This window comes from Lissotriton helveticus, chromosome 4_1 (assembly GCF_964261635.1).
Source record: "Lissotriton helveticus chromosome 4_1, aLisHel1.1, whole genome shotgun sequence".
Taxonomy (NCBI): Eukaryota; Metazoa; Chordata; class Amphibia; order Caudata; family Salamandridae; genus Lissotriton; species Lissotriton helveticus.
This window is the reverse complement of record NC_136063.1, coordinates 1,922,020,988-1,922,045,013: the sequence shown is the minus strand read 5'-3', so window position 1 is coordinate 1,922,045,013 and position 24,026 is coordinate 1,922,020,988. Positions and strand designations below refer to the sequence as shown.

General features: G+C 44.1%; 1 protein-coding gene across 1 annotated transcript in view; it reads left to right on the top strand.

Moving 5' to 3' along the window:
* MMGT1 (membrane magnesium transporter 1) overlaps window positions 1-24,026 on the top strand; it is a 54,358-nt gene that overhangs the window by 16,172 nt on the left and 14,160 nt on the right. The gene's annotated exons all lie outside the window — the stretch shown is intronic.

Here is a 24,026-nt window from a genome sequence, read left to right as displayed (position 1 = left end):
TCAAGGTGTGCTTCAACACCTGAACTACAGTGGAGCTGGTATGTGAGTGATGAATGTGAAAAAGAAGTAAGTGAGTTAAAAATTGTCCTGGTATGACTTGTATGAAAAAACTTTATTCTTAAGACTACTGGACAATAGTAAAATATAAGTGTCGATACAATTAAAGGTTTAATTATGACCAAGTGTATCTGGAGAATATGTGGTGGGTCTACATGTTTCAAACCGTAATAGGAATTTCCGGTTTTTCTTCAGGACCAGATCAAGGAAAAGGGTGGTCAGGGTACACTAACACCCTGCCATGCCTACATTTCCTTGTGCCTTGACATCAAAATTCGTGGTGCCAGGCTAAAGAACAAAAAGAGGTATAACCCGGTAGTGGTTTACCTGAAAAAGACCTGTTGAGAGAAAAATAATAATCACAAACAAACTCGTTACAAGCCTGCAACGTAGTGAAGTGACGGAGTCTCATGTCTTCGTGTCTCTTGAATCATCCCATACTGCTATTATATGGTTGTATTATAGTGCAATATTTCAGGGATGCACAGTGCAGCTCAAGGAGTATCGTGATTGATTCTTGGCGCAAAAAGGACCCTCAGTAACTACCTTGCACACCTATCAATTGTATGTGCTTTTTGTGGTAGTGGGCGTAAATTTCTTTACTCATTCGCACGCATCCCAAAACTATCGGTGCGTGGCTATGCAACACTCACGACAACTTCTAGGTGAGGGGCATAGCGATGTGATAACTGTTTCTTGATCAAACCAATGACAATACCAGACAAACACAACATAGAACACACAGTAGAAGATGCTTACTCCTAATGAAGGGTCATAGGGCAGCACGGGATGAGGGAGGGGAGGCCTGGGTTAAAAACATATTCTGTAAGGTAAGGGATAAAAGAGCGTTAGGGATAATCTCGCTTGCCCGTGAAGGAGACATGAGGAAAGGCCGGGTCACGAGGCCGACAAAGTCCGTGTAGCCCCGGGGTGCGCCGATTCTCTTACTTACAGTTTTGCAGGTCAAAGGAAACAGTGTACCTATGTGTTCCCTCCATGCGCCCGTGATCGGAGTAAAAACGGGAACGCTAATAAGAGGGCCGCCATCGCGGATGTAGGGGGCGTGCCTCGCGTGATGACGTCACGCTGTATACTACGGAGGCAGCGCTGGGACATGAGTTGCCATGGTTACAACACCCGCTCTCTAGTGTTGTCCGTACAAACAAAACAAAACAAAATATCTGCAGACTGGAGTTTACACAGATGCAGGGGGAGCGATTCAGTTAATAAGTACAAAGGGGAGCGGTCAGGGGATAGAGTAGGTGGTTAATTCAGAGTTTTAGCTTGGATTCATCGCCCGCATTACAGTGTTACCTAAACACTGCTTGAGAGAGCGTTAATAAACTACAAACTAATGGCCGTTATTCCAGGGGTAGAGGTTCCATATTTACATGGCCCGCTTTCTAGTATTAACTGGGCGTCAAAACACCGCAATCTGGTGTTTGCACAAAGATGGTCAAAGGGTGGTAGACAATAAAGGATAGTATGTCTACTAATTCTAAAGGAACAATGACGAATGACTAGTCCCTCAGGTGGATGGGCTTGTCGAGTGGTTGGCCCGTAATAGACCTGCTGAGAGTAAACAGAATGCCTGGGGTAACGCTACTAAACTGATTACAGAGGGCCTTTCGGTGGTTACAACACATTGGCCCATTGTATATTGTCGTTAAGACCATTAATATGTGTGGACAGTCTGTACACCCATCTTTGTTCTTTTTCATATAGGCGCTTCTGCAGATTTGGCCCATTTGGTAGTTGCTCGATGACAGTCCATACCATGTCATTAGGTGTATGATTTTTCTCCAGGAAATGGTCAGTCAGTCTCGTTGCACTTTTTCTGCAGCGGATAGTGCTGCGATGTTCGCAGATCCGTTTTATCTTCCTGGTGGTCATTCCAATATATTGTTTCTTGCAAGTACATTCGATCAAGTAGACAACATTGCAGCTATTGCAATTTGTGTGTGCAATTTGCCTCCATTCTTTGCCTTCTTCCAGGTTCAGTGTCTTTGTATTCTTAGTAAGGTGGCACACACAGCAATTGCCGCAGCGATAGTGACCAGTCACATCGGGGAGACCCCACATCTCAGTGATAGATTGGGTGATTGGGACTGTCTTTAGTTTTGGTCTAGTTTTTACTAGGGTGTCCTTCAGACTCTGTGATTTTTTGAAGGAAAAAACGGGCTTCTCCCAGTGCAAATTTCCAGAATTTATGATCGCCCAGTTTTTATTTATACTCCTTGTCACCTGGTTGGATATTGTGCTGTATGTAGTCACGCACGTCAGAGGTATGGAGTTGCTAGCTCGTGATCTTTCTTCCAGGAGTACCTCTCTTGGCTGATTCCTTGCCCTTTTCTGGCATTTCTTTATGATCTTGTTGGGGTATCCACGACTTTGTAGTTTCTCCGATAGATCAGAGGCTTGTTCCTTATATTCAGATAGTTTACTACAGTTCCTTCTTAATCTGAGAAACTGTCCGTATGGGAGATTTTCCCTTAGTGGGTGCGGATGGAAACTCTCAAATCTTAGAAGGTTGTTTTTAGCCGTGGGCTTGTAATGAGTATGAGTCTCCAAACGGTTGTTCTCCTTGCTGATCACTACATCAAGGAACACAATTTTCTCCTTGTCATAGCAATTGGTGAATCTCAGGTTGCCATCGCAGGTATTAATCCAGGAGATGAACAGGTCCAATTGTTCCGTTGGGTCCCTGCCAGATTGCTAGGACGTCGTCGATATACCGTTTCCAAAAAATCAGGTTTTTGCGAAAGGGGTTTGTGTCATTGAGGATGAACTTCTGTTCAAAGTCATGGACATAGAGTCCGGCCACGCTGGGAGCAAAGACACTTCCCATTGATGTACCCCCTGTTTGTAGGTAGAGTGTACCTTCAAATTCAAAGTAGTTACATTTTAGAGCCAGTTTTGCACATTCCAAGATGAAGGCTCTTGGTGTATTGTGTGGCCATTCATTGTTTGCCAGGGTTTCCTCGAGGACTCTGATGGTATCATCCTGAGGTATGTTTGTATAAAGGCTTTCTATGTCAAAACTCAGAAGTACTGACTGATCGTCTACCCTTAGATTCTGTAGTAGGTTAAGTAGGCTTTTGGTGTCTTGTAAGTAAGTTACTGTGTTTTGAACTATGGTCTTCAAGAAAAAATCACAAAATCTCGATAGAGGTTCCAATAGAGATCCAATGCCTGATACGATTGGGCGTCCAGGAGGTGGTAATCTACCCTTATGCATTTTTGGAAGGATATAGAAATAGGGAATTTTCTCTTCAGTAGTGCATAGGTAGTCCGCTTCCTGTTTTGATATCTTGCCAGTCGCTTCTGCGCTTGAGTGTAGTGTAGTGCAGCTGTGATGTGTCCCCGGGCATGGGGGAACAGCCCCTGGCTCACGCAGCCTCCTCCGGTCTCCTCGGCTAAAACCATCTCCTTCACTCGGATGAAGCAATGCGGGCCACGGCGGAGTACCTCCACTTCCTTTTTCCAGGCGGGCCATCAGCAGGTTGGAGCCCGCACGGCTCCAAATCCCACCACGACGTGGCTTCGGTCGGCATTCCAACGAGTGCTCGCTCAGCTGAGCGGCTGACCACTCACAACCGGCCTTCTATCTCCTGGGCCCTCATGATATGACCCGGCACAGCATCTTGCTCGTTGCTCTGCCTCAGACGAGCAGAGCTCCTTTTACCAGCCACCTTGCTGACTCCGCCCTCCTTCCTCGTTTTGTCCCTTTGCTGCTGTTCATATTCTTATATGCACGTTTGCATTTACACAATTTATTAAGGGACATATTAATAAAACAATAATAAACTCTGGACACGGCGATGCTGATTGGAAAGAACTGTATTACAAATTCACTTTTCAAAACCATGATTTCTAAGGCTCTCCATCAGTACTTCTAGTCTACGAAGAACCAATAATTCTATGAATTTCAGAGAAAGGGAAACTCTGAGAGGAAAACAAAAAGTCTCAGGTATATCTGCTGTAAAGACTACGTCAAAGAGACTAGAATGCCGTGCTTTAGTATTATAAACATTAGATAAAAACAAAAATATAAAGATTGGCAAGGAGTGTGCAGCGTTCTGTCTGCTGTACGATTGAAAGATTAATCTTGGCTTGTGGCGCTTGAGGGGCCCAGGAAGGTAGGGGCAGAAGGTGTGCCAGAGATGTGCCGCTTCAAGGATTTGCTCATATGGCTAGCATCACACCGGCCTCTAAATGTTTCCTCCTATCTTCCTTCCCAAGGCCCTCAGGCCCGGGCTTCCAGAGCACCCTGCGATTGTCAGGTGAGGTAATGAAACAGTTACACAATTAGCCAAGAAATTACTCTGATCTCGGTGACATTTCCCCCAATTCATCACACAATACGATCGTCGTTAACAGGCTAATCCAGTCTGGATAGGCAGGCGCCCACAGTCGGTGAGCCGCGCGCTACCGAGCCGATAACGCCCCGGCTGCGGATCACTGATAGCGCCTTAGGGCCTCCTCGCCCCGCACATTCCGCAGCTTTAACAGATGATATCATATCATGATGAAAGTATTGACCGCTAATGACCGGATCATCCCCAAACCTGAAATAAAACACGCTAATCCCTTTTTTGCCAGGTCTATGAATTCGGAATGTAAATTGCATAAACGGTGGTAATTCGTCGGTGTTAACACTGTTGTGATTGAAATAGAACAGGACCCTTTTGCCCTAATATCCAAAGCTAGATGGAGGTGAGGCGTGTTCATCAACTCTAAGCCGCAGGATGAAGCGATCTAACGGCGGGGGAGGCATAAGGGCGAGTGCGGATTCAAAGAGTTAAAAACATATATTTCCGAAGAACGTCTATGGACGTCCGCGAGGGGCAGCCAGAAACCGACAGGCCTTTTTTTCCACCGGACATTTCCCCCACTGAGCTGGCGCCCCTTTGCTCTTTTGCAGTACAAACTGGTTGCCAGTTTGCTTATTGTATTTTATTTGTACATGACTGATATCCTATTCTGCTATTTCACTTACCACCGACTACTATTTTGTTCCTAATAGTCGGTTCCAACTACCTTCCTGTTGCCCCTACCCCTTGTTCCTGCAAGCATTAAGAAAGAGGAAATAGCCATCCGTTATGGCCTAAGTTCACCTGATCTCTATTGTTGCTGGATCTAAGTCTCTGCACCGCTTTTTTGTTTTATTAGTTATTTGATCGTTTACTGGTTCTCATATATGTACTCAATTGTTATCCTATTCTACTATGCTATCATATTGTACCCAATATTGTACCTATTCTCCCTGTACCCAATATTGTATCTATTCTCCCCGACCCTACCCCTGTCCCTGTAAAGCGCTCTGATATCTGCAAAGATCTTGTTCGCGCTATATAAAACTTTAAATAAATAAATAAATATACCCCAACTTTGAACAAAACCTCTGAAGGCATCAAGCAAGTGTAGGAAGGGAGCTCAAACCTTCCCTGAAGTACTTCCTTGGTACTTCCATCCAATCATCTGTTCATCGAATCATCCTTTCACCCTTCCATCCACCTGCTGATGTTCAACGTTTGATCTATGTCCTGCCATCTATTCAGTCAATATTCCGTTTTTTACCATTCCATCCAGTCACGCATCTTCAATCTATAAGCATACATCCATCCATATATCCATCCACCCAAACATTCATCTTTTCACTTAGACATCCATCAATAAAGGCTGTCATCCATCAATAGTTCCGTTTTGCCATTCTCTCAGACTTCCATTTACTCTGCGATCTTTTCACCCATCCATCTACTTATGCATTCACCTATCCATCAACCTATTCATTCATCCCCCTGCTCATCCGTTCTATCACTTGTCATAGCTTTCTTTCATCTCTTCTTTATCTCACCTTTCCTTCCTTTCACTCTTCTTTCCCTTTTCTATTAACATGTGTTTCTTCACTTTAATTGTGAACTTTTGCTGAGTTGTTGACAGAAGAGGTCCATTCAGAACCCCACCCCCTCTGCGGCTGCTAAAGTGAGGGGTTCACCACACCTCTCATTGGAGGTTGGAGCCGCAGACAGCCCTTTTTGAGTCGCAGCATTCCTACTCCGTTTCCTGCTACCAGAAGCCCCAGAGGGAGATTTCCAGGTGCAAAGGAAGTAGCTGACTGGTCAAGCAGCGGGCAATTTCTTTTTCGCTGCCACCTCTCAGGTGTCCGCCTCAGACCACCTTAATGACCTATTCACACTATGAGGAACTTCTGGCTTCAGGAATTGTTAAAAGTTAACTAGGCCGGCTGGCCTCAGGAGAACTTGGAGAACTTCGAGATCTACTGGAAGTATGGAAAATTCACCGAACTAAGCGGGCATAATTTAAAACGTGCCTTGCCATAGGTAGATGCAGGGCTTTAAGTGGACTGGGTCTGACCGGTGCTCAGCACCAGAAGTTCTAAAAAGTAGGTGTTGAGAAGGGTCCCTATCGGGCTATCCATTTTTGCCATCACCCTCAGGGTGAAAAACATCTTAACTCTGCAGCAGTACCACCTTTCACTGCCTCTGATGTAACTTCAAAGAGACTCGTTAAAGTTATTTCAAAGTTTTATCATTTCTGATCCGAAACATTTTTCAATATTCTGTACAACAGTCATAGTTTTTGATGATATATCTTATGCATCTAACAACCATTGACAAAGCCAATAGTTCTGGCTTGTTGTAGGTGGAATGTTACTTATTGTATTATATATCTGGATCCAATGACAAAACAAACATTGACATAGCCAATAGGTGTCGCCTTTGGGACCTTATAAGTGTTTAACCATGTAACAGTTGATGTGGTTGCACCAAGGATATTGTGCTGCATAGCTAAATACTTATAAGGTACCAAAAGCGAGACCTATTGGCTATGCCAATGCTTGTTGATCTTTGCACGTTCTATCAAGTTTTGTGCTCACCAGTAAAAACTAATTGAGTAGCACCAACACCACACGTACCCTGTACAACAAACGTCATGGCTTTCCCCTCAGTTTCTTGCCTGTCTCACCATAGTGAGGATGCCGTGGAGATTTATTCTGTAATTTTGCAGCATTTCCTTTGCTCCTTTCACTTGCATTGCATCATAAATTTAAGTTTGTGTTGTCTCTGGTTTGCTAATGAAAATCTCCATCCCCCTGCGTTCCTGCACTTGTTGTTGAAATTCAAATTAAGAGGACATTTGCCCACTTATTTCCTGTTACCATAATTGCAATTTTCTGATATCTTACATGCTCTTTGCTCTCACAAATACAATAAATCATCCTCATCTCACTGTGAATTTGTTTATTTTAAAGTTGCTGGGCACACTCAAACAAATTTTTTCAGAAAAAGACCCAGAGCCGAATGGTGCAGTAAAACACTTGAATAAGACTGTGAAAGAGGGTATCAAGTTGGTCTCGATTGGAGAGAGGAGATGCATAACTGTATGTCTCTACATGGTTTGACAGTGAACTCTCCTTTTAGTTTAAGGGTCGTAAGCCATGTGCTAAAATGAGTCCTGGTGGGATGGTGTGAAATAAACGTGTTTCATCATGGGATTGGTTCATGAAGGAAGAATTCCAGCAGGTGAAGAATTTTGACCTTGAGTAAAAAAGTCAAGTTCTTTCATGTTTTGTGGAAATGTACCCAAAAGAGAGCACAGTGGTGCAGGGTTACCCTCTTGTCCACGGGTCCAAAGACTAACGAAAGAGAGATCGGCACTGGAGCCGAAGTAAAAACAACAAGTTTAATAATCACTCATGAGCGGGACCACGTCCTCCCCACACAAGTATTGTGGGAGGAGGTACCCTGAACTCTCAAACCATTGTCGTTATATACAGTTTTGTTGGAATTTAAGCATATGGACAGAAATGGAAAGAGCAAATTTAAACGAAGCTATCAGCAAACAAGGGTATTTGGATGACTATTTGGTCAGCAAATAGGGAGGGTGAGCAGGAATGCTTATGACAGCAGTAAACGATCAATAGATAGCCTATAAGACCAGGTGCACCGGCAGCTACAAACCCCCAGCACGTAGGTTTGTGAGCCATGTCAAAAGAGGTCAACTAAAATAGATGACGCAAGCAGGGTGAAAAGACAAACAGCAGAGGATGAAGGAAATGAAATGAAAGCCACTGCCAAAATGGCTGTTGCTTATGCTAATACAAAATATTACACGTTTCCTTAGACAACCCTTTTAGCATAAGCGAAGACATTTTCTTGTCCCTTTTAAGGGGTATGATATAAATCGTGAATATCAATTAATATCATTTCACAAATTTCTCGTTCCATTGCTAAACAGGCATTTGCATTTTTATCATTCGTTTTAGATGGTACACAAGTAGTACAAGTGGAAATACAGAGAGAACAGAGCTTTGGTCCACATTGTGTGCATAAACAACAAGAGAAGATAATTGTAATAATTATGAATAAGGCCGCCAATACTTTCAGACCCCATACAGAAAATAAGTTCCAGAACCGTCCAAGTCCATGTTCCTGAGTCTTGATGTATCTCAGTGGCTATTTCATGCAGTTTGGAAATGGCATCATAAACAGCAGGGCAACTGAGAAATATGCAGAAGGACGTTTTTTATCACCTTGTATCTGTGTTAAAACTGAGAGGGCACAACCTTCCCTCTCGTGTACATAGTGTGAAAGTCTTGGTGCAGTCTGGAGTTCCTAATACTGGTGCAGAGAAAGAGCTTGGCGTAACTGTTGGAAGGCATTCTGACATTCGGTAGTCCATAGGAGGAGCATCGAAGTGTTTTTAGTCAAAAGGGCCAACAAAGGTTTAATTATGTACGAAAAACTGTGGATCCACTCCCTACAAAAAAGTGAGGCCAATCAGTGCACGGACATCCTTCTGAGTACGGGGCACAGGAGTATCTAAAATGGTCTAAATGCGATCTGATGCGAGTGCACGTCCCTCCTTAGACAGGAGGTGACCTACATAGGTTACCTGCTGTCTACAATATTGCAATTTCTTTCGCGAGACTTTGTGATTTATGTGATGCAAGAAACGATATCAATAAGTGTTCATTCTTCACACTGCTCATGGGTATCTGCAGCTAACCAGATGTTGTCAACGTATTGGATAAGGGCCACCCCTTTTGGTACAGGAAAGGCATCAAGCTGTCTTTTTAATGCCAGACTATAAGTGCTAGGACTCTCTGTATAGCCCTGTGGAGCTCTACGGAACCGGAAGGATGTCTTTTTCAGTGTGAATCCAAAAAGATAATAACTGTCTGGGTGAATGTGTATGGAAAAGAACGCATTCTTCAAATCAATAACCGAAAATGTAGTGGCAGTGGGAGGGACCACAGTGAGAAGGGTTGTGATATCAGAAACTACCGGATATTTGGGCACTACAATTTTATTAACCTCCCGCAAATCAGTAATCTGTAAATTTTAGTGTCTGTGTCTTTTTTCAAAATAGGAAGGATAGGGCTATTGCAAGTATTATAGGGGACTTCTTCCACTACCCCCACTTTGATCAAATCCTGAACAAGGTGTGCTAATGCTTCTTCACCTTCTCGGGATATTTTGTATTGCAGCAAACGAGGCAGTGTGACACCTTCCCTTACTTGAAAATGCACAGGTGGCATAACCATTTGACACACGTCAGTATCTGATGGGGCCCAAAGAGTACAAGGTAGGGATGCCAGAGCTGCATTCTCATTGATGAGAAATGACCTCTCAACCATTGGATAATTGTCATTCAAAATAACATGCACACCTTCCGGAGAACAGCGTATTGTAGCACGAAAATATTTAAGCATATCGATACGCACAATGTTGTCCGGCGTGCTAGGGGAAAGCAAAAATTCTGCAGTGAATTTGTCAAGTCCGAATTAAAGTGGCTGTGATAGCGGGCTAGGTGTAGATGTTCCATCAAATCCTATTGATATCATTGTGCCGGACAGGGGAGCCCTAGGAACCAATCTTTTAGACAGAGCACTATGGGTAGCCCCTGTGTCAACCAGAAACGGCTCTGTAGATCCCAAGACATTTGCGTCAACATAAGGACCCATTTGATCTACTGGCACCTCAACCAGCCCCTTACCCCATCCTATGCATAATCGGAATCTGCAAGTGCATCAGAAGCAGAATAGTCAGACATTTGGTATTGATTTAGTTTATCAAAAGTGTTAGTGTAATTTGGCCCCTTTCTTCAACTGCCTCAAACCTGGGATGAGTTCCTACACCACCTCTATTTCCTGAATTCCCCGGACGTCCTCTCGTACTTCCCCTTCCCCGCTTGGTAGTGCTGATCTCGCAAAAGAGGGCAATCGGAACGCCAATACCCAGTGTCTTTACAATATGCACACTGATCAGGAGACAAATTTGCTCGAAAGAGGGAGCGCTCCGGATGCATACATTGCACGTCCGCCTCTTCCAACTCCCTAAATGATGGACCATATGCTTGGGCCATCATAACTTTTGTCTTTAAGTCTTTAACCTTCTTATCCTCCCTGCCTTTCGCTTCCTGTTCCTGTCGCTCATAATATTGGGCCATGGTCAAAAGGGAAACTGGAGAAGACATTTTCCAAAAACTCTCACTAGCCGGTAAGCGACTAGCTATTTCTGGTAACATATTAGCGTCAAATTTGTCGACAAACAAATGCTTACCTGTATCACCTGCCAATGACTGGCCGCTAAAATCATGGAATGTCTCCTCAAATCTTGAAAAGAAATCCGAAACGGACTCATCTTTTTTCTGTTTACAAGATGCTAATGTAGTCCAATCTATTTTCTTAGAGGGTATGAGAGTCTTCAACTTAGTCACAATAGCTTTAGGAAGATCTAATATCTCCTTCTGAGGTTTTTGCGCAGGCTCCCTGTCTGCATCTATTTCTTCTAAATGTTCCCAGCTATCACCAAATGCCAAATTGTCATCTATTTTACGTATTGTTCAAAATAAGCCTGAACAACATATCAATATCTGGCAAGGTCATAGTGCAAGAGCTGATCGCTCCTTCCACCTCCTCATAGAATGCAGCAGGATTTTTCTGAGGGTCGGGCAAAGCAGCCTTAAGAGCCATAACATCTGCTCTGCTCCAAGGAGTATAAACTCAATTATATATAAAATATCCCTTGGCATCATTGGAAGTCTTATCATTTGTCCCTGCACCCTTCGGGGGAACATACAGGGGTGCAGCTTCACGCATTGGTCTCATAGCAGACTCAATACTGTTGGGCTCATTCGCATCCATCGAAATATCCATTTTCTTTCTCTGAGATTCTGTGCCTGCTTGCTGCTTTTTAGCTAATTCTTTTTCCTTTTGCATTTGTAATGTATCATCCCGTAATTTAACCACTCGCCTAATTGTGTCAGATATGTTTTTGAAAGGGTAAGTCCCATCTCTTAACTGCCTATAATCTGTCTTCAAATCATTTGAGCCTGATTCGTCCGATATATGTAGCCAATTATATAATTTCTCCCAACAGAACTTTTCAAAAAAATCTGTTTTGCATTTTGCCAAGCCTGAACTGTAGTTGTGAGGATCGTCGCCGTAGTCTTCCAACGAGATACCTCTCTAGCACTGCCTTTCAATTTATCTTTATCTGCACTAGACAGAGTAGAGCGAGTCTGTCGCATTGATTGCTGATCTTTATCATCAGATGAGGCGATTTCCTCATCAGAAGCACCTCTCTCAGGGGCACTTGGAGCGGGGAATTTATACGGGCGTGGGGGTCGTTCTAATAGGATGCAATCATCCTGGGGCATATTAAGTAGTGGATAGATAGGGCGCCTAATAGGATACTGGCCATTTACCGCTAATCGACGTTCTCTATCTTCCTTTTCTATTCTTTCCTTCATTTCTTTCTTTTAATTCCACCCCTTTCTGCTATATCGTTTTCCGCTGCTCTTTCTCTGCTATAGCTTCCTCTCTCTTCACTCTCTCTCTCGTACCTCTTTATCCCACATACGTACATAATTAAACATATCGTGTCTACTCTTTCTTTTAAATAAACACTGTCCTACATACTGAACTATTTAGAATCGAATGCTCTATTCACTGGCCATTGTAAATCAGACTCTTTCTTTGTGTATTTGTTCCACAATGAACCGTACATTATGGGACAAATACCATATTTGATATACATCTCTCTATTTGGTGTCGCTTCTGGAGGAGCTGGCTGACTTTGCTCTAAAGTATTTTTGGTACCACAAGAGCAGCAACACCACTTACGGAGTATGCTGAGAACAGGCATGTTTTCACAAGTATATGTAAAATATTACTACTACAAACAAATATTCCAAAAGGAGAAAAAATCTCCACATTACCTGCCTTCAGACTTTGCAAAGAATGAATACCAAACCAAAGCAAGCAAATCAAGAGTGCCGCTTCAGCGACCTTACCAAACAGAAGTCTCCAACACCCACCTGCATATCTCTGGTCAACCTAATGGTCACTGCAAAATACGCCAAAGAAAGCCCCAATCGAGACCACCCACCATCCGAAGGGTCAAATCAGGATTACTGAAAAAGTCACGTCAGCCTGCAAAAACAAGGGTCTCCTCAGGCAGTGCGCATCCTCCCTAATATTTCGATCCTCTGTCGAGATCACTTCTTCAGATGGCCGCGTCTCCGATGGGGTACCACGTTGAGCGCCAACTGTGGAAATGTATCCAAAAGTGAGCACTCTGGTGCAGGGTCACCCTCTTGTCCAAGAGTCTAAAGACTAACGAAAGAGAGATCGGCACTGGAGCTGAAGTAAAAACATCAAGTTTTTATTAATCACTTACACTTTTCCACAGTTTCTGTTGGAGATTGTGTAAACATTAAGGCTTCCGCCAGCTGTGCTAATTAGTCTAATTTCACTAGAGTCATGAAGGTGGGGAAACTATTTAAAAATTATATTAAGACAGAAAATTGGGGAGGAGCCAAGATGGCGATCGAGATGGCTGCGTAACCGCTCGGCTCTGTGAGCCTCCTCACCCCGCACATACATCCTGGCACTTATCCTGAGCTGCAACGGCATCTACATATAGGCGAAGAGTCACTTTCACTTACCGCTTGCTCCTGAGGCTTCTGCTTGCTTCAGTCCCGTTGGAGTGTCTCCGACTGTTTTGAGGCCTTCGTGGAGCTGGGACCGGGGTCTCGAGTGCGGAGAGTGGCCGGCCGCGACTGCAACAACAGCGGCCTCTGGTGGTGCTGCCGACTCGGCCGGAGGAAACTGAAGTCCTGATTGCCGATGGCGACAGTGCCAACCCAGCCCGACTGGCGGAGAACCATGTGGGGAGTGTGATGCAGCTGGGTCGAGGGAGGTGCATGATTCTTAGCCCTACGTTCTGGTGTTGTATCCGGGCCCATTACCGACTTTGTCGGAGTCAGCGGGCTGCCCCCCAGGGTGCGGCGGAGTTTTTAGCCTTTTGGTGACTCTCCGCTGAGAAACCTGCCTTGGCCTGTGAGATTCCCGTTGTGAATCCTGTCCCTCCCTGATGTGAGACCCGGTCCCGAGGTGAGGTGGAGAAGGACGAGGCCGGAGCAGCTAAGATGGCGCACACCTCACCCGGGCAGAGAAGCCGTTCAGCGAGAGAGTCCTGGGGTCTGGCGACACGAGAGAGAGCCCACGTCCAGAGATGTTTTGGCTGCGTTAACAACTCTGCATAAGACCCTGATCCGGGACGCCCGGGATCTGGGAAGGAGGATGGCCGCCATTATTGTCCCACCGCTACACATGGGTAGGGATGAATCTCAAGGAAGCGCCGATGTGCCCGCCTTTGCGTCAGTGATGAACGTTCCAGCTGCGCCTACGTTTGTGGAGACGCCGATAGCCCCGGTCCGCGCCATCGCTTTGGATTGCTCTGTTGTGTTTGGGAGTGACTCGTCGGGGTCTTCATCTGTACGGCACCGGAAGAAACAACATCGATCCATAGTTTGGGTTGCCCTGGCGGCGCTTCCACAATTTTCGGATTGTGTGTCTTTCTCCTCCTGGCTGGTGAGACTGTGTTCTGCCTGGGGGATGTTTCCGGCATCGGTGCTGCCACACACGGAGTTCCGCCTTGTGTACTTGACTGGGATTTGGGGGCTACGGTCCCATGGAGTATTGGCGCTTCTCGGACCGCCCGGTTCGGTTGGACCCGCCACACTGTACTGTATGCCGATCGATGAATGGCCGTCTGTGGGTGCTATTGATAGAGAAGGACAGGGATGATATCGTTTAAGATATGATGGGACTCTTTGTTGGCTGACGGTGTTTTGGAGGGACACTCCACGGGGATGTTACCGATTGACTTTATGATTCTTGTTTACTGTGGCTCTTCTGATTTTGCTTCTGATGTATATTGTGCGCGATAGGTGAGGGGGGGGCCGGGTGGTCTGCTCGATGGCCCTTCTCTGTATTTGTTCCTTTCTTTCTTTTTCTCTTTCTTCTATATTTCGGGTCTCTTTTTAGGGCGATAGGCACGCTGCTGGGGGGGGGGGGGGGGGGGTAGGCCGTAGCCTTGTGCAGGGTGGGGGGTAGAGGGTTGTTTATTTGTCCTTCTTTGTCTCTATGGCCCTTTGCTTTTTCTTTTCTAGGTGTCGTCGTCGTCTTCATGTTTCCTACAATCTGTTTTGTTTTTTGGGGCTGGGGTGCTGAATCGACATGACGTGTATGTGTTGTTTACATCTATCCTGACTCGTATGCCTTGACCCCTTATCCTTCCGTGTATTCGCACTCATTGAGGGGTTCTGTTTCATGTTGCTATTGTAGGATCATGTGTGACCGTCTGGCACTTCTTCTGATATTTTTCTGTTTTATTTCTCTTCATTGTAAAATTGACCTTCTTAACTCCTGTTATTACGCTGTACGCTTAAATACGAGTCATATCCTGGATGCTTACCTGCCCCGGCTTATGGACCGCCGTTTCTTTTATATTGCTCTGCTCACCTTACGACTTAATTGGCGGCCGGCCGGGATGGTCGTAGGCCCATGCTTGTATTCATGTGAAGTGATAATAAAGGTCTTATAAAAATAAAAAAAATAATTAAAAAGACAGAAAATTGAAGAAATGGAACAGAAATAGAGTGGTGGCGGTGGTGAGATCAGTTTCACCTAAAGCTTACTTTACATTTTCTAAAATCCGGGGCAGACCGTTTGCTCTGGGCTCGGCTCTACTGTAATTCTGTTGGCTCGCCCACGTCTACTTTCACTCATTCAATCTTATCCTCCCAACTTTTTTCCTGCCTATCCATTTAACTCTCGAGTTAATGCTTAAATAAGCTTTTCACCCGTTCTGTTTTCCTTTTTTCTTTCGCTGTCGCTATGTGATCCCATTTATTAAGCGCCTCAAACTGTGCAGGTCTAGGCATCTGCTTCATGTCCTACATTGTTTGTCTCGAGAAATCTAGCTTTCTAATGTTAATGGTACCTTCTAATGGAAATTGTAAAATTTGATCATGTGCAGTGTATATATTCCAATGTGAAATCCAGTTACATGTATAGTACCCAATCTCTTTCATCATCTTATAGGCTGGTGTTCCTTCTGCACGGTTCTGTCAAAGGTCAACCTATCACAGCGCATCTTCGCCACCAACCAACCAGTCAAAGCACTGCTTTGTGATGTCTCACCAATCAGTGTTGCTCCCTGGCTGACTAATCGGTCATTCCAAGACTTATTTGTGAACAGAACTATTGCAACACCTCTTTAAACCAATTAACTAAATGAACCCTTTATAAACCCTTAAACAATTCAGTCAAACAATGATACTGCAGAAACCCAGATAACAAAAATGTCAAATTGCTTACGGGGCATGGGCCTTTTCTCCTGTGACTACAATTCCTGATGGGATTATAGCTGCAAGAGCAACCCTCCAACCCATGGGAACCTGGGTATACAATTCATAAGTGTTACAGTGGTTCTCACAGGAAACAGTACAATAAATTATATTAAATTAAAAATTATAACAAATCTGAAAAAAATCTTGGAGCTTATTTTATGTATTTGTATGCACACTAGATCTACCAATGACGGAAATTGGGGTGCTAGCTTAACTATGAATCACAAGTGAGGAAACAATAGAAAAATCACTCAAATCTTTGTCCATTGTGGTAATTTTTGGTTGTTACATGCACGTGCACTTTTTTGTGCCAGTACCTAAATACATTTGGCGAGTGTCTTTCATTTATTATAATCTTTATATATAATATACTATATTGTACTGTTTCCTGTGAGAACCACTGTGGTACAAGTCACACTAGGTGGACTCCAATCACGGGGCAGCCCGCCTTAGCCAGTGTTCTTACTCCTGTGCACTCGGAGGAAAAATACACCAAACAAAGTTACACCTCAACCTAGAAAAAGGAAAACCTGGTTAAGAATCCCTATCAGTGTGTATGCGGTGCTTCACTCTACACCCACTACAGACAAGTACATTTAATTTATCTCAATCTTGGATTTCGATGAATGCAATAATCAAAAAACCCAATTGAACTTCAAATGTTTTACAAAAATAAATACATCAGTACAACATTAATTAGTCCACCAATCAAACCCACAATTATCATTGTGTATCCAAACCGCATGCAACAAAAAACAGAAATCGATCTCGCGAGCAAATACTTCAACATACATCATGAATGTGTACATCATATAAAAAACAGTTGACCCTATTCCTACTTACACTCAAATACCAATACCAAGGCCACTGAACTCTACTCTGGGCCTTTCTACATCAATGCATTGTACACCACTACATTCTAAGCAACTCTAACATACTTTGTGCCTCTGCACTCTACTCTGAAACCATCTACTCCACTGTAATCTATTCTTCACCACTCTACTCCACGCCAACTACTCTTCACCAGTGCACTCTATGCTACTATACTCTACAACACCCCACGATACCCACTCTTCACTAGTGCGCTCTACGCTACTCTTTTATACTCTGCACCACTGTACTTAGTCACTTCCTATTAGACACTACACCCTACGATACTCCACTCTGATGCTCTTCTCCATTATGCTCTACTTTATTTAACTCTCCGTGCCACTCCCCTCTGTGCCGCTCTACTACTCCCGTCTGTGCCGCTTTGCTACTCCCGTCTGTGCCGCTCTGCTACTCCCGTCTGTGCCATTCCACTACTCCCCTCTGATGCTCTACGCAACTCTCCCTGTGCCACTTTACTCCACTCTATCCTACGACACACAACTCCCCACCACTCAGTAATACTACGCCACTCTACGCCGTACGATTTTCCTATACTACTCTGACGCCGCTCTGCCCCGCGCCTACTATGGCTATCTGGTCGTGCCAGACTAGGACAAAATCACAAGTTCAGGCCAACCGCGACGAGTGAGCACAGGCTGGATACCGAGATCTAGTTGGATCCAATTTACATGTACCTTAAATCCTAGTTTGCGTAGCGTTGCAAGGGCCCGCATCAAAAATGCAGCAGGCAGCCGAAGCTATGCATCAGTTCCAAGATGCGGCAAGGCTGCGATGCGAGGTCCTGGGTTGCAGACTAGAACTTGTGGTGCAAAGTGGCATCATGCAATTGGGGCAAAACCTTGGTTCAAGGGTGCTACTAGGCTGCTATGTGATGTCCAGCTCCAAAGACGTTGCAGTTGAAAAGGGATGCAAGGGCCTGTACCGAAAATATGCCGCTCAACAGAGGGACTGCATCTGTTCCACGTGATCCAGAGAAGCTCTCAGAACACCTTATGCCCACTTCCAAGGTTCCAGAATTGTGGTGACACAATCTGGCAGGGTAGACTCGCAGATGGCAAATTCCATCCAGGTGCTGGGGCTGACTGGTTGGAGCTTTCAGTCCCTGAGGCTCAAGCCATGAGGCCAGCCAACTAGCCCTTGGAAACACTGAAGTCCTGAGTTCAACAGATGGAAGTCCAGTCCTTCTCATCGAGGCAAGAGGGTAGCAGTCCACAGAGTGGCAGTCCTTTCAGCAGCACAGCTGTCCTCCTTCCTGGGAATCAACAGGCCCAGAAGTGTACTGAAGTGTTGGTGTGACAAGTTCAATATGTATACCAGTTGTGTGTTTTGAAGTGGGAGGAGCTTCTAGAGGCTTGCCTCTGAAGTGCAAAGGTGTCCTGCCTTCCTTTCCCTGACTCCAGACTAACTCCAGGGGGTATGCAGTTGTTTGTGTGGGGACAGGACACAACCTGTTGTAGTGTTAGTGTGGCTGTGCTCAGCTCTTCTCTCCCATCCTGCCTGTGAAGGCTTATCCAGGCACAATTAAGCTCCTTGTTGTGTGTGGCTGTCGAGTAGGAATACACAAAGCCCAGCTGTCGACAACACCCAGTCATGTGACCCAGAGAGAGGCTGCAGGCACCAAATTGCTACGGTAGGGAAATGCTAACTTCCTAAAAGTTAAAATATGACTTTTCCATAAGTTAGGATTTTTTATTACAATTCCAAAGACACTAAACATGAGCTGGTCACCTGCCCTCATTTGGAAATTATAGCTTAATAAATGTAACAAGGTAACTCCGATATTATCCTGTGGAAGAGGTAGGCCTTGCAGTAGTGCAAAAGAAATGTAAGAGTTTTTCACAAATGTAAGAGTTTTTCACTACCAGGACATGTAAAACTCAAAAGTACATGTCCAGCCTTTTAAGTACATTGCACCCTACCCTCTGATCTGTCCAGGTCCTACCCTAGTGGGGTGACTTTTATGTATTTTTTTATGTTTTATGTATTAAAAAGAGGGGTTGGGTTTCGAGGTTGAAAGGCCAATTCAAAACTGCACACACAAGCTGCAATATGTTCCTTAGGCCTGAACATGTTTAAAGTGCTACTTAAGTGGGTGGCACAATCAGTGCTGCAGGCCCACTAGTAGCATTTGATTTGCACAGGCAGTACTAGGGACTTAAAAGTAAATTAAAAATGCCAGTTGGGTATAGCTAATTGTACCATGTTTAAGAGCGAGAGCACAAGTACTTAAGCACTGTTAGCAGTGGTAAAGTGCGCAGAATCCTAAAGCCAACAAAAAACTAAGTCTGCAAACAGTAGGGTTGAAGGCAAAAACCACACCAAGGATGCCAGGTCTAACAGCCTCCTCTATCAGAATAGTCGATTTGTGGGAAGCAGGGGAGGAGAGTAGTGGGGGAGCCGTTCAGATGAAGTCCGATAACACAACCACCATGTTCTACCGCAACAAACCGGTAGCAACAAGCTTTCACGTGCTATTTAGACTGGCACAGGACATATGGAGATGGGCTATTTAGAGAAAGATCACTAATGACAATGCACTTGGTTGGGCTGCAGAATACATAGTGCGAACAGGATGCAGGCAAACTCCTCACATAGGTGGGAACTAAAAAAAAACGAATGGAGAGAATATTTGAGATAAGAACGCCCACCACACGCAAACCTCTTCAACTCAAGAGAACGCAAAATGCTAAAACTTCACATCCAGGTATCCACACCATTGGTCTCTAGGGAATGCCCTATCCATAGAACAGTCAGGGAACTGTGCGTCTGCATTTCCCACAATTCTACTGATCCCACTCATACTAGGGAAATGCAAACAAGCGCCAATGACTCTATCTTGAATATCAGCCCAGTGGGTGAAATAAAGATGGCTTTGCGACCTGGTGGAGATGGCACAGAACAGGGTTCCAGGGCTGCCAGTTCATCAGTACTGGCTGACTGTACAAGGAGGTCGGATATACCATCTGGAAACCGCTACCCTGAGCCTCGTTGTTTTGCTCCTGAGGACCAAGAGTTTGGTCACCTGGGCCTACCTATAAGGGCCATGGAGCTAAAGAACTGCACAGCAGAATAGAGCAGATTTAGAAAAAAGGGCTTAGTAAAAGCTTTGCGCAAGATACTACTATCGCCTGATACCCCACTTTGCCTATTGGATTAGGGACTTTCCTACGCCTCACTTAAGGTACATCGGACAGCCAAAGTGGCATACACAGGGGGAGTAATAGGAAGGAGTGTTTAAAAAAAACCCATATATAATAGATTCCTAGAGGGTGGAAAGAGACCAGCGTCACTGAGGTTAGCCCCTCTCTCATGTGGAACCTCAATCTAGTTCTGACAACTAATGAAGCCACCCGTCCACGCACAACATGCAACTGAAGTACTTAACACAGCTTTCTTAATTGCCATTATATCGCCATGGAGAGTTCACGTAATGCAGGCACTCACAACACATCAAACTTACATGCAAGTACACAGACAGAGTTGCAATTGGAATTCCCCACAGTTTCTCCCAAATTGGATTGATGCATTTCGTGTCTTTCTGTGTTTTTTCCAATAGCTAAATATCAAACTGAAAATGCCATTTATACGTTAGATTGCAGAAGGCCAGTCATATATTGTCTATAGAAAGATAAAAGCAATCGGTAAAAGAAACCAAGTTTTAATTTCCTTTGACCAAATAAGCAAGGCTATCACAAGATGGCCAGTCCAGACAAGCGAGACCTGCTACAAGGCAACAGGTGAAGCTTTGGGAGAAAATCCACGGGCACACTTTATGAAAGAAAGAGCAACACTCCCTTTCCTTGCTAGCGTGTCCATAAACGACATCTGCACGTTTGCCACATGGTATTCTATACACACTTTCACAAAAAATGTCTGGATCGATGTCCAAGCCAACAAGGATGCACTGAAACACCTGGTTGCAACTACATATTGATTTCAATCCAGCCTCACAAGGAGATAGAATACCCCTACAAAATCATTGCATAGCATGTGAATCCAGAATAGATTCACACCACAAAATGTTTATGTACCGTGAAGAGTAGATTAGCAGCATTATGAATTTTCTGGATTTACTTGCAACCCTCCCGAAAAGGAGGTGAATTTGGAACTGAATAAGTAGAAACATATAAAGGAGGGGATGAAGCCAAAACTTCGAGAGGGTCACTCAATGGCCAAAAAAACAAGAGAGTGGGTAGGAACAAAGACAATTCTGGACCAAACCACTAGATTACAGTATAACGCACAATTTGTGAATGCTGAAAACTCTTCAAGCTACAAACTTGCTCCTACACGTAAGCAATCATTACGATACTGGAGTTTGTTACTGGGTTCCTGTTCAGCTATTAGTTGATGTATCCATCTAAGGAGTAATCTGAGATGCTCTTTAATTTATGTACCTTCAGTCTGCACACTCTTTATAAAGGTCAACTGAAATGTCTTCCTAAGCACCCCAGCCTGTTGTCTTGCATCTGACCGAGTTCATGCTCAACGGTACAGGCAACTTCAGTTTCACCATCTCTATTGACTGCTGTCTACTCAAGTATAGTTTAGTAGTTAGACACTCTTTAGTTTATGCTAGAACTGAAACTTGTATAACATGAACATGCCTTTAGATTGCATTGTACCTAACTACCTGTCCACACACACTGCCGTAGGGTTGTAAAGAAATAGCATAAACTTGACACCGGTGTAGTATTTGTGATTTAATGAAGACCCATATTTCTAAATGTGGAGAAGTGTGGCTCAATGGTTAGAGCGGCAGACCCTGATGCAGAGGTCTAGCCCGGGACCAGGGTTCAATTTCCCACCTCGGTGGGTCTTGGGCTCAAATTTCCACGGACCTGATCATTCTCGCCTCGGTGCCTATTCCAATCATGGAGTCCCACTCTGCAAATCTGGGCAATAGCTTGCTTAATCTCCACAACGGCCCCCACAACGCTAAGGATGCCTGGCCTCCACCTTGGGGGTGCCCAGGAGTGGACACCTCACAGGCAAAGGCCAGGAAGGGTTCCACAGCGGTATTCGTACAAGCGCCTTGATTGCGGGTGAGTAGTGCGCTATACAAGTATCAATTTACATTTAAATGTATCCAAAATTCCAAGTTTGGGAAAAAATGCTAATTGTAGGAAGCTGGGTGAGTGACACTTAGTTTGTACATAGAAACATCTGCCATCCTTCACAAATTAAGACTCTTGTGTACAGGCCGTTTTAGATCTTCAGTAAAGTGTTCTTGTGCTTACTGGTCAATCATTTGCTTGCTTTATCAGTGGTTTTCCTTTCCCTTTTTTTGTCCCTTCCCTGGAACATAAGAACGTATTCACCATTATTTTGATTGGATGGCTTGTATCTTCCCACTGCTCGTGTTTGGAGAACGAATTATTTATTTTTTCTGTGAAGCTCCATCAGAGTGCATGTGTCCCCTTGCACTCTCCCTTGTGTACTCCTTCCTCCCCCACATCATCCATGCTTGTCCATTGAATACGTGGATTGTGGTACACCTGCCAGAATTGCATTTCCAAAGTCTAGGTAAGGCACAGTGGGTGCATCTGCTGTAGATTTGAGTTGGGAAGAAAATATTTAATTTTCTTTAGAGTCTGTAGGTAAAAGTTAGCTGATATATGAGGCTCTATTTATGAAATTTGACATATCAAAAGTAGAACCCAAGAAGATCACTGTGGAAAAGAGAATAAGTAGCAAGTCTTAGATAAAAGTTCCTTAAGCCGCTCCGGGTGAAATTTGCTTTTGAATTTTCACGAGAAGAATATCAATTCTGTCTTTCTGAGGGTTGAGATGCAGATAGTTATTAGTCATTCACGTTTTCTGCTTAATAATTACTTGTCACAGAGTGATGATATCCTGGATTGAAGAAAGCTTTCAGTATACCTGTGGGTCATCACTATAGTGATGTAATGCTATTTTTGTGCCGTGGCACATAGCTTTCAATGGTTCAATGTACATATTGATGAAAATAAGTGATAAAAGTGAACCCAGAAGTACCACACAAGGCACTAACGTCATTGACAGCCAACGTTTACCATTTGGGATCGATCTAATAGAAAAAGACCAATCATTTCAGTGGTGTCCCTTTGATTTCTATGTAATGTTCCATTATTGACAACTGGTCCCCAAAGTTCTACTGATCTTTACTGGCTGGTTCTAGTCCTCTCCTCTCAATAGGCAGTAAATGGTACCATCTGTGTGGGATATTTCTATAGAAGGAACCAAGCAACATAGCAAAGGAGGGCCAATGTAGTAAAGTAAGGCCCTTAAAGGTAGAGTGGGTTAGAGATTGTGTGCACTTGTGATCGTAAGAGGGCATCTAGTGCAGAATCCATAGCCCCTGTGCAAGAACCTCATCAAGTAACTGCAGTTTCTTAGCCCATATTTGTTTTAGGAATAATTGTTGGTTCTTTTTTAGTGTATGGGTCACTAATCTGACTATCAAGGCTTGAAATAGTTATGGTGGCAGAAAGTTAACTCTGATTTATTCTAGCCCACCTAAAAATCAGTTTCCCTGTAAAAGTAAATACAATATGACCTAAAGATTGGCTGAAATGTCTTGTGCCAGAGCAATGTCCTGCACTAGGTGAGTATCCATTCCAGCGCATGGAGAGCAGTGAATGTGTACAGTTTGTTCCAGGGCTGGATAGAATATTCAACCCCCCTTAACGCCAAAGTATTAGTCGAGGAAGGATTCTATGCTTGCACTTGAGTGGATACCAAAATTGGAATTCTGCATACTCTACCTGTGAAGAAAATAAGAATGCTCTGTATCTGGTAATTATTAGTGATTTTGTACATGCAGGATATCTGGCCTTTTTGTACCGTTCCTACAGCTTTTCAGAACTGAGAAACACAATTTTTGAATCAGTCGTAAAGGTGATATATGCCGGGTCCTAGACACCAAAGGGATGGAGTGATGTTGGTTAGTGGAATGTTAGATATGTGAAGAAGTCAACTTTCTACTGTAGTTTTTCTGATAACAGGTAGTGTAAATACTGCAGAATGGGGCCTAACAAAACGCTAAGAAAGGTAACCTTCAATACGACCTCATGTCGGACTGCTCCCTAGGTGTTTTCAACTCCCTAATCTACTTGCAGTCCTGATCTTTCAAATGTGTTACTTCGCATCTGCGCATTGAAAAAGAAATAAAACCTGTTTCTCGTTATTAAGATCCAGATTTGTTATCTTGGTATTTTATGTCAGGACTGGAGGGGAGGTTTATGCTTTACTTTCTCCACTTTATTTAACTGCAGCAGCTTTAACACACTATGTCCCTGTCTTCCTCTAAGCCTCTTCTGTCTTCCCTGCTCCAGCAGCCCACAGACAAATGTCTCTTTGCCTCTTAC